Genomic DNA, 12,434 nt, shown 5'->3' on the forward strand with positions numbered 1-12,434 from the left:
CAACTGGCTACGCATGACTTTACCCTTTATGGTCATAGCCAATTAAAAAAAAAAAAAAAAAAGAGAAAGAAATAAATGAAATAAAATCAAGAAATAAAAAAAATAAAGAAAGCTGTTGTCATATGGTTGTGATTCCAGACTTTTAGAGGTGTGCAGAATTTTAGATTTTAATATAATTACATAACTTAAAAAGAACTTACAGAATATCTCACACTCCCCTAACGTCTTAGTGTCTGTGCTGATTATACAATTTCACCTACTGTATTTCTTTTACGAAGTGTTTCTTTCTATTGAAGTATTCGCTTTTCCCGAATAGGGAGTGAATTATCAGCAAATATAGGGGGCTACCCGTGCCGTTTACTTTGGAAACCCCAGAGAAGTGATGGAAGCTGTTTAGTAAGACGGTTATCGTTTTCTGTTATGTGTTTTGAAAACATGTTTCTCTTGCATTGTTGGTAATACGTTTTGCCATTTTCGGAGGAAGTATTATGCCGCCGTGAGATTTTTGTTATTATAAAAAAAAAAAAATGTCTTGTCTCGGACGATTTGTGTTTGTTTGGTTTTGTAGAATAATACCCAAAGAGGAAATAACCCGGTGAGATATGTCCGGACAAAAGTAAGTTGACATTGTTAATTTTCTGCATAATTTATCCACCGTTAAGTATCAACAGTGAATTAAATTGAAATTATATTCTTCGAAAGTTGTGGTTAAGTTCAACGGATTTTTTTTTTTTTTTTGACCCCATTGTGTTGGGAACTATTTTAGCAGTATCGTAGGAAATTTTTAAAGTTCAGTATACGTTCAGTTTTTTATTTTTTAATCTTATATATATGTTTATTTTCGGTAATATTAATTAAGTTGCTGCTATTGATAAAACGACGATTGAATGGGATAAGACAGTAATCAGCACACATGTAATCAGTGGACAATTCTTATCTTGGACTAATGTTATTAGTGGAGACCTCCAGGGTTCGGTGTTGGGACCATTGTTGTGTTCTATATTTATTAATGATATTGATGAAGGTATAACAGGCTTAATGTCCAACTTTTTTAATAATACAAAGGTTGGCAAGGTTAATGACAGTATGATGCTGCAACTGGAAATAGAAAAGTTGGGCAGATGGGCCAAGAGGTGGCAACTAAGTTTAACTTTGACAAATGCAAAGTACTGCATCTGGATTGCAGTAACCCCAGAGTAATGTTCCAACTGTGCAGTACTACACTCAGGGTAATTGTGCAGTCAGATATGAAGGTTTCTGAGTAGTGTTGCCAGAGTAGCTCATGGAGTACTGTCAAATAGTGTTTTGCTAGAAAGGATAAGGAGGTAATTATCCCTTTTTATAAGGGATTGGTCAGGCTACACCTTGAGTACTGCTTACAGGTCTGGAAATCTCATTTTAGGAAAGATGTAGAGCTGCTGGAATGAGTACAGAGAAGGGCATCAAGATTGGTGAGGAACAAAGGGGGTGTCCTTGCCAAGAAAGGCTGAATTTCTTCCAATTGCCATCTGGAGACTAGACACCTGTGAGGTGATTTGACTATGTATAAGGCTTTGAATGGTTTGAGCAAGCATCAGTGCTCATGGCATTCTTCCTCTTGCTGAGATTACACACTTCTTAAGGGGGCATAAATTCAAATTGAGGAAAGACATTTGTAGAATAGATGTGTGGAAATTTTCCTGTAGCCAGCGAATGGTTGATTGCTGGAGCAAACTTCTGTCTGTCATTGTAGAAATTGGTGGCTTAAATAGATTTAGGGAATAACTGCTGGACAAATTTTTGTAGCAAACAGTTAGGAGGTGAAATGTGAAGGTTTTTTTTTTTTTTTTTTTGGCTGATGCTGTATAAGCTTGCTTTCTTGCGTCAAAGCCCCTATTAATGCTAAGCATTTTACAGAAGCAAAAATTGTAGGTTTAGTAAAGGAATTATCTTATGGAATATCTTTTGGTTATATATAAATTTTACATTTTGAAAAATTATTGCTAACATTTATTCTTTTGGTGTTCAGAGTTCGTTTTGTACATTGGTAGTTTGCCTAATTTGACTTGGCTCTGAAAATTAATGCATGAGATTACTAATGCAAATTGCTTTTTAATTCCAACTGAGGTATAATCAATCTAGAGGTTACAACTTTGGAACCAGTATTGAGAAAACTTGTGCCCCTTTTGTGATAGGGTAAATGGTATTTATTTTGTTTTCCTTCTTACTACTGCACAGCTAAGATCATGAAGTTGAGTTATAAAATCAGGCATGTCAAGAAAAATAATACTTGGTGGAATTCTTATCAGACATTTTATTGAGGCTGTTATAATAGGATTCACTTGTATTGTTTGAAAAGAGATATATCTCAGTTTTTCACCAGTGGAGTGGAGAGCCAGTCTTTTTTCACAATGAATTCTCGCACCTTTACCAGGCTGATAAGTATTGCCTCATGGTAATAAATTGAGAATTTATCTTATCACTTTGAAGAGATCTGGCAGGAGGATGTAGCTGTTTAGTCTTTGTGAGACAACTGTCTCCTGTTTGGTGAAATTCAGGTCTAGTGACCAGGCTGGTCACTCTGTGTGAAGAATATTTACTCTGATGGAATAGAGTAGTAGAGATGGAATAGTCTTCGCTCAGTAGCTGAACACTATGTGGAACACCATTATTATTTAGGAAATTCAATTCAATTCAAGCTTATGGTGCCTCTTTAAAGTCTCATTAGCATTAGCAGAGGCGTTTGATGCAAGAAAGCAAGCTTATGCAGCATCAGCCAAAAAAAAAATAAAAATAAAATAAAATAATAAATAAATAAAAAATAACCACTTCCACTTCACCCCTCTGTTCGTTCGAAATACCTGTCCAGCTGAGCCTTAAACTTATTTAGGCTATCAACTTCCACAACAAGGGATGGAAGTCTATTCCACCAACCAACCACCTGCTGGCTAAAGGCAAATTTCCTCACGTCTATCCTACATCTGTCTTTTCTCAATTTGAATTTATGCCCTCTCAGGTGATTATTCTGAGCAAAAGGAAGAATCCCATCAGCATTGAGCATGCTCAAACCATTCAAGGCTTTATACACCTCTATCAGATTACCTCGCTGGTGCCTAGTCCCCACACACTGTAATTTGCAAAACTTAAGCCTTTCTTCGTAAGAGCACCCCTTTGTTCCATTCACTAATCTTGTTACCCTTCTCTGTACTCGTTCCAGCATCTCTACATTCTTCTTGAAATGAGGCCTCCAGACCTGTATACAGTACTCTAGGTGTGGCCTGACCATTGCCTTATACAAGGGAATAATCACCTCCTTATCCCTGCTAGAAAAATTCCTATATATCATCGACAATACACCATGAGCTACTCTTGCAGCCCGTCTGCACTGCTCAGAAAACTTCATATCTGCCTGCACAACCACTCCCAGGTCCTTTTCATTCTCTACCACTGTCAGTGTAGTACCACAGAGTTGATACGTTGCTCTTGGGTTGCTGTTTCCCATATGTAGTACTTTACATTTGTCAATGTTAAACTTCATTTGCCACCTCTCAGCCCATCTGCTTAACCTTTCCAGATCCTGTTGCAGTAGCATAGTGTCAGTAGTGTCCTTGACAAACCCTGCCAACCTTCGTATCGTCTGCAAACTTGGACATTAAGCTGGATATACCATCATCAATATCATTTATAAATACAGAAAATAATGGACCAAATACTGAACCCTGAGGGACTCCACTATTAACATTAGTCCACAATGAGCAATGTCCATTGATTACCACTGTCTTCTCTCCCTCAACCACCCCTTTATCCATAGCAGCAATTTGCCTCCAATGCCACACTGCTCCAGCTTGTGCAGCAGTCTTCCATGTACAACAGTATCAAAAGCCTTTCTAAGATCCAAGTATCAAAGTTATTCCCTGCATCCAGTTCTTTTGTGACTGCATCATAGTATCCAATCAAATTGGTCAGGCAAGACTTCCTCTTAACAAAACCATGCTGTGTCTGAGCTATAACTGAAGTCTTGTCTAGATGATCCTGCAGTGCTTCTTTAACCAGTGCCTCCATTAATTTTCCAGGAACAGAAGTTAAACTAAGAGGTCTATAATTACTTGTGTCGCCCTTTGATCCTCCTTTGTGAATTGGGGTTACATTTGCACATCTCCAGTCCATGGGTACTTCCCCTGAGTCCAAGGAAGCTCTCATAATTATGGCTAAGGGTTTGCTTACTTCCTTTGCTGCCTCCTTTAATATAACTGGATAGATCCCATCCTGCCCCAGGTGCCTTTCTTGAATTTATCTTCAACAATTTCTCCTCCATTTTACTCTCAGTTATTACAAGATTCTCTACTTTACTGCCAGAGTTGAGTACACCTCTGGCATTCCCCTCGCTGAATATCTCCTCATGTGTGAATGTCGATGCAAAATATTCATTCAGTTTGTTAACTACCTGAGCAGGATCATCAACAGTTGACCCATCAATATCAAGTGGACCATTGTCCCTATGTCCCTGAGCAACCTATTTGCCTCTTTCAAAGATACATTACTGTGGCCATATATTACAATGCTTTTGTAGGTCTGACCTCTGCAAAGATTCAGGACCCTCTCCTCAATGTTTATCTGTATAAGAGCACATTTAAAATTGTTTTTGAAACTGAATCTTGATTGATCAGTAAAAAAGAATATACTGGTCTATCTTGTCTCAAGTAACTGTTGTCTGCACGAAATGAGAACCGGTGCTGTTATGTGAGTAGCGAAGTGAACAAAATTATGGACTGTCTAAAATAGACTCTTCCTTGAATTCCTTTGTGTGTTGCTTACCACGAAACTGTAATCCTGGTGGCTGCTGAAAGTGAGAGGCAAGATTTTCATACCCAGATATTATCCCAAGTCTGATAAAAGGTATAGCTACATGCATACCTTTTCCTTCATCTGTTATGTGCTGAGACCATCACTTAAAACATTTGGCATTCTTTTCCTCTGTTGGAGTGGGTGGATATTTGTGGGTAGTTTTAGTTTTTTGCAAAGCTACCTGTTAAAGAGGTCTTTCAAAACATATGAAGTGCCAACTTTGTATAAATATATGTGCAGACAATCCCTGAACAGTAGTATACAGGCTGAAGGAGCTTAAAGGAGGGGAAAAAAGTTATATATTAATTAAATAAATAAATGAATTGCTTAAAATTATTTTTACACTCCTGCATAGTCACCATAAGTCAGAAGGAACTTACAAGACAGAATACAGTAAAAACATCAACTCACTGTATTCAGCATCATTTCGGTTCAAACCACGGTCAGCTCAGATGCTTGTATTGTTGTACCCTCTCTTTTGTCAGCTTAGTTATGGTAGCTTATATTCACTTCAGTTATAGTAGCTTGTGTAGCAAATAAACAAGACTTGAAACACACGTAAAACTAAAAATAGATGAAAAATGGTAGTAACAGTAATAATATTGATGTGGTTTTTATGTAGTCTTCATAAAGTGCTAAAGAATGAATTTCAAGTGTGCATTTTAGTTTTATTTTATTTTATTATTTTGGTGTTTTAGTATACATTGTTCTTTAAGAGTATCTGTACTACACAACTTTAGGTTTCACATTGTTGTCACTGCAACTCACTTCAGTGGCTTGTCAACCTCTTTGGCTGTTATGAATTTGGTGACTTGGCAATTTTGCCCTTCTGGATAGACTTTCATCTAACAAATGATAAACTGTAGTGGGTATATTTCATTGCCCCTGCTGCCAATGTGCCATTCAACACCAAACCAAAGCTGAGTGGCAATGATGCCATTGGCATATATTTTTTTCTCATTGTTCAAAACCACTTTTGTTTGTGTTTTTCCTCTTGTTTTTATTAAAATAATAGTGATCTATTCATAAATTCCTTTTCAGAATTCTTTATACAGTAATTTATTTATTGGTTTAGATTCAGTTAAGGGTACAGCATTCCCGACTGCTTACCGATATCGGCGATACGGGAGTTTATTGTGCAATGGGCACAATACTACTTACTTACACAATACTACAAAATTACTGTTGTGCTAATTTCAAATTACATTCAAGATAATGTACATAAATGATACAAAAAGAAAACAAAAGTAGTATTTAATAAAATCAAATGAAACTACAGGTAACCCTTGTGTAAGATGTTAGACTTCTATAAAATGTGTTGTGCGAAACTGTGTTATATGGAACTAAGAAAAGTACAGAGAGGGAGGGGGGGTTATGTTCAGAAGCTAACAAAAATACACTATTTTGTTAACAAAACTAACAAAAATACACCATTCTAGATTCGTGTATCTTCTGCTTTTTAAAAAATCAGTAATCTGGGTTTGTTTTCTTTTGCTTGATAAATCTTCATGAATTTCATCGTATGGAAGTAAGCATTTTTGAAGCTCTCTTTTGAACTTTGGTCTCCTTTCATTCAAGAATCTGCATTCAAAAAATAAGATTCTAATTGCTTGGCTAACTTTTGCCTTCCTGTATGCTTTTTAGTGTAAAATTTGCAATTTTAGAATTTTCATCTGCACTATCATCCTCTGAATTGATTTGGTTTTACCTCCGATGCCATTTCCACCATTAGAGCGAAACTGTGTTGTAGAAGTACCATGTTATATGGGGGTTACCTGCACTTAATAACAAATTACCTTATTTTTTAATTACATTTATTTAAAATTAATGTTAACAGCACTGCAATAATTTGATTTTAATCACAATTAATAATAGTAATTGACAGTAAAATAAGTACCGATTTAATTTGACAGGTGTAATATCTGAAATTGCAATCACTGATATTGCCCTTGTGTGCTCACCACTTTTTCCCGAAATACTGCAGTGAATTAAATATATTTTACCGTGTAAGTCATTCTTGCCCACATAATTTTTTAAATTAAATGACATCCCTTTCTTTGACATTTATTTTAAAAGCTGACTTGCTGGTTAAAAGCAATTAGTGAGAAATAATATTATGTGGAATTAAGATATATTTTTCTCTAATGTATAATAATCAAAAACTGTGTTGTATATTTCCACGATTGGGAATAAGCAGTACAAGCATTGGAAGAAAAAGTTATCAAATTTCCTGAACCAAATGCTGAATTTTCTTTTGAAATTGATTATTGAGTGTGCAGCCCATGTTTTTCAGCCATAAATAAAACTTCAACATGGTATATCAACATATTTAGATATATTTTGAGTTGTACCAAGCCTTTTGGCTTGCTGCAACTGAAATCTCTTAAATATAGTTAAAATCTGTTAAATGAGAAATCTCAGCTAATCATTTTGTGGCTGCTGGCCTTTGCTTGTCAGTGGCATACATGTAAATATTGCGTTTACAGAAGACTTTGGGGAGGAGATGAATATTTTGTTTGACTTAGTAAATGATAGTACAGTACTTTAAAAACCAGTGAAGAATATGGTGTAGCTGTAACTTCAAAAGCTATGCACAAAACATGTGGAAGATAGATTAGTTTCATTAAGTTGTGGTACCCTGTTCTTGAGAAAAAATATGAACATATTAATTTTCTCAGACAAACTTAATCAGCAGTGTCATGCAAATATGGGCTCATATCTTCAACTGCAGCTGTTCCCTTTTTTTTTTTAACAGACACAACCAAGACTGGTCAGAAAATATTCCTACCCTTTGAAGAAATAGAGATGGGTTTTGGGATAATGTAAGCCATTACCATATGCTCACAAATAGGTGCACACAGTGATTAAACAAAGTTCATTTTCTAATTAGCATTAGCATTCAAGGTAGCAAGCTTATACAGCATCAGCCAGAACAAAAAAAAAAAAAACCCATTTCCATTTCACCCACCCATTCACTCCAAAAGCTTGTCTAGTTCTGCCTTAATAATTCTGCTTGTCTAGTTCTGCCTAATTTATTTAAGCTGTCACCTTCCACAACAAAAGATAAGCTTGCTCCAGCAATCAACCACCCACTGGCTAAAGGCAAATTTCTGCACATCTATTCTACAACTGTCTTTCCTCCTCAGTTTGAATTTATCTCCCTCTCAGGTGCACGATCTGAGCAAGAGGAAGAACCCCATCAGCATTGAGCTTACTCAAACCATTTGAACGAGGCCTTGTACACCTTAATCAGATCACATCGCAGGGGCCTAGTTTCCAGACACTGATTTGCAGAACTTAAGCCTTTCTAAATGAAACTTTTTGTTCCACTCTGCCCTCCTCTGTATTTGTTTCAGCAGCTCTAGATCCAGTGTTCTCCCCAGAAAGTTTTGCCAGCCCCAGTTGGTATTATGAAGTAGTATTATGCATTAGTATAAAATTTTCTGTTATTTATAAATGTGACTTAAGCAATCGAGAGCAAAAATTAATTGCATAATTTAACATTATATGCTCCCGTCGCATTGCCTCGATCACATAGTATGTTCGAATTAATATTGATCGAGGTCAGTGAGCGGTACCATAAGATACTGTGAGAATAGCTTAAAGTTTAGCTGGGTGGTCAGTTAAATTCACCGTGCGGTGCACCCATTCAATAGGTCTTAAGGAGAACACCGACATCCTTCCAAAAATGGTCTCCAGACCTGTATGCAGTACTCAAGATGTGGCCTGACCATTGCCTTATACAAGGGAATAATCACCTCTTTATACCTGCTAACAAAATTCCTGTATATCAGCTGTCCTGCAGCCTGTCTGCACTGCTCAGAGCACTTCCTATATGACTACACAATTACCCCCAAGGTCTTTTTCATTTTCCAAATACCCTGAGTGTAGTACCACACAGTTGGTACGTTACTCTGGGATTACTGCTACCCATTTGCAGTACCTTGCATTTGTCGAAGTTAAACTTTAGTTGTTACCTCTCAGCTAATCTGTTCAATTTTTCTAGATCCTATTACAGTAGCGTACTGTCATTATTGTCATTAACAATCCTGCCAAACTTTATATCATCTGAAAACTTGGACATTAAGCCTGATATATATCTTCATCAATATCATTGATAAATACAGAACACAACAATGGGCCCAATATGAACCTTGGGGGGGGACTCCACTAATAAGATTAGTTCACGAAGAGCAGCGGTCATTGATAATCACTGTCTTCTCCCACTCGACCATCCTTTTATCCATAGCTGCAACTTTTCCATAATGCCATACTTCTCCAATTTGTACAGTAGTCTTCCATGTGCAATAATAACAAAAGCTTTCCTAAAATCCAAGTATATGATATTAAAATTATTTTTTGATTTCAGTTCCTTTGTGAGCACATCATGGTATCCAATAAAACTGGTCGGACAAGACTTCCTCTTGACAAACCCATGCTGTCTCTGAACTATAACTGCGGTCTAGATGATACTCCTGCAGTGACTGTTTCTTTAACCAGTAATTTCCCTGGAACAAGTTAAACTAACAGGTCTGTAATTACGAATGTCACCCTTTGATCCTCCTTTGTGAATTCAGGATGTATTAGCATATTTTCAATCCATGGAGACCTCCCGTGAATCCAGTGATGCTGTCATAATCATGGCTACAGGTTTGCTGCCTCCTTTAATATAACTGGATAGATCCCACCACCCTAGTGTCTTTCTTATGTTTAACTTCAATTTCTCCTCCACTTTGCCTCAGTTATTACAAAATACTTTTGCTCCCTATTACAGTTTGATAAATGTTTGGCCTTCTCCCCTAATAACTCCTCATTTGAATGTAGATGCAAAATACTCATTCAGTTTGTCAGCTACCTGATCAGATATGTCAAGTGGACCAATCTGATTCATCCTCTTTGTTAAGTAAAGAAGTCTTTGCTGTTCCTCTTTGCATTATTTGCCAAAGATTTCTCATAATCTTGTCTTTGCTTGGCTGACCTTTGTGACTTGATTATAGACTAGCTTATATCTACTGTAGGCTTCTGTCTCCTGATAATTTATATGCATCCCTAGCACTTTTCTTCTCTGCCATGAGTCTCATTAGTTTATCTGAATTCTATTTAGGCCTAAACCTTGAACAGTACTTCTTAGTTGGTAAGAAAAGCCTAGTAGCATCCAAGATTAATTTCTTTAATGCTTCCCATTCAGAATTTCCTGTTGGTAACATCATCAGTTGGTTCCATTGTATTAGAATTTAAAAACTGTGATACTACTGTAATCACCTTATAAAAGACAGAGTGGTAATCAATGGACACTGCTCATCGTGGACTAATGTTATTAGTGGAGTCCCTCAGGGTTTAGTATTGGGTCCATTATTGTTTTCTGTATTTATAAATGATATTGATGATGGTATATCAAGCTTAATGTCCAAGTTTGCAGACGATACGAAGGTTGGCAGGGTTGTCAAGGACACTACTGACACTATGCTACTGCAACAGGATCTGGAAAGGTTGAGTAGATGGGCTGAGAGGTGGCAAATGAAGTTTAACATTGACAAATGTAAAGTACTACATATGGACAACAACCCCAGAGCAACGTATCAACTCTGTGGTACTACACTGACAGTGGTAGAGAATGAAAGGGACCTGGGGGTGGTTGTGCAGGCAGATATGAAGTTTTCTGAGCAGTGCAGACGGGCTGCAAGAGTAGCTCATGGTGTATTGTCGATGATATATAGGAATTTTTCTAGCAGGGATAAGGAGGTGATTATTCCCTTGTATAAGGCAATGGTCAGGCCACACCTAGAGTATTGTATACAGGTCTGGAGGCCTCATTTCAAGAAGGATGTAGAGATGCTAGAACGAGTACAGAGAAGGGCAACAAGATTGGTGAATGGAACAAAGGGGTGCTCTTAAGAAGAAAGGCTTAAGTTTTGCAAATTACAGTGTCTGGAGACTATGCAACAGCGAGGTGATCTGATAGAGGTGTATAAAGCCTTGAATGGTTTGAGCATTGACGTGAGGAAATTTGATTCTTCAGCATTGACGTGAGGAAATTTGATAGACGTGAGGAAATTTGCCTTTAGCCAGCGGTTGGTTGGTTGGTGGAACAGACTTCCATCCCTTGTTGTGGAAGTTGATAGCCTAAACAAGTTTAAGGCTCAGCTGGACAGGTATTTTGAACGAACAGAGGGGTGAAGTGGAAGTGGTTATTTTTTATTTATTTATTTTTTTTTTTTGGCTGATGCTGCATAAGCTTGCTTTCTTGCATCAAATGCCTCTACTAATGCTAATGCTAAAAAGCAAAAACCTTTCCTTTTACCCCTGATGGTAGTTATATCTTTGATTAAATCCCATATTAGTGCATTGTGATTGCTGCCACCTGCTCCTTTATTTGCAGATTCTTAATGCAGGAATAATCACTGCTGATAATCAGATCAAGAGTAATACTCCCTCTAGTTGCTTCTTGAAATGCTGCTGTAGAAAAGAATCATCCAATAAATCCACAAAACTCTTGCTAGTGTGCAAGTGACCAACCCACAAGTTCCAGTCAATATCTGTCAAGTTAAAATCGTCCATTATAAGATAATATGAATTACAGGCCCACCCTATTTTTCTGTACATTTGTTTGTTGTATTCATTAGAGTCGTTAAGCGTATAGCACACTCCTACTCTGTTTGCTTTCCCAGTGCTTATACCCCACCAAACTGACTTAACATTGCACTATCCACCCATGTCAACTGGATGCACTTCCTTAGATTTTGTGTTTCTTAACTAACTGTATAATCCCTCCTCCCTTTCTGTCCTGTCTATCCTTTCTGAACACGTACTCTCCAGATTCCAGTTCTGCATTCCTTATATCTGTGTGACTATGTCTGTAATATCCCAACAATATCTGCCTTTGATATCTTGACCAGCACCTCAAATTCATCAAATTTTTTTATATTCCTAGCATTGGTGGATATGCAAGTATACATGCATCTTTTCTTATCCTAGTTACCCTAACACAGCCAACGTATTTATTTGTTCCATGATGACTTTTAGCAGTAATTGAAATTCCCAGCACCTTGCTTTCCAGGCTGCTGCTCATTTGAATAGAAGCAGTGAAGAATCACTTTCATCTTTGCCTGCAGCTGTTAATCTATTAGTCTGTGAATCTCCCCTAGCTAGCAGTTTTCCGACCCAACTAACACTGCCTCGATAGCATCAGCAGATATTCTTGAATCCTTTCTATTTAAGTGTATCATATCCCTGTAAAAGCAATCTCTTCTGTTAACAAGCACAGACCACACTGAGAAAAATTCTCAGTGTGGTCTGTGAAAATTCTCAGTGTGGTCATGTGGTAGAAAAATTCTACCCCATGAGCCTTGCACAATCTCTCCAGGGCCAAATTGATTGACAAGGCTTTCATCATATACTCCCTCCTGTTGTGTCTGGGCAGAATTGCAGACTTTCTAATTTAACCCTAACTCATGACTTTTTTTTTTAACATTGACCTGTATTTGCTAAGTAAATCTGCGGATTTACTACTTATTATGTCAAATACTACTTATTACTACTTATTATATTACTACTACTTATTATATTATGTCAAAAATATCACCCTTTGTGCCCTTGAAAGATGATTTCTG

At 37.1% G+C, this 12,434-nt stretch overlaps 1 protein-coding gene across 1 annotated transcript in view; it reads left to right on the forward strand.

The window, feature by feature from the left end:
* Positions 1-358: 358 nt before the first annotated feature.
* Positions 359-12,434, forward strand: part of snama (something that sticks like glue) — a 489,984-nt gene continuing 477,908 nt past the window's right edge. The window contains exon 1 of the mRNA XM_090377736.1: positions 359-616. The gene's annotated coding sequence lies outside the window, so the exon portion shown is untranslated. The remainder of the gene's footprint in view (positions 617-12,434) is intronic.

The sequence above is a fragment of the Mastigoproctus giganteus genome, chromosome 7 (genome assembly GCF_048544385.1).
Source record: "Mastigoproctus giganteus isolate SK-2022 chromosome 7, ASM4854438v1, whole genome shotgun sequence".
In the NCBI taxonomy this organism is placed as follows: domain Eukaryota; kingdom Metazoa; phylum Arthropoda; class Arachnida; order Uropygi; family Thelyphonidae; genus Mastigoproctus; species Mastigoproctus giganteus.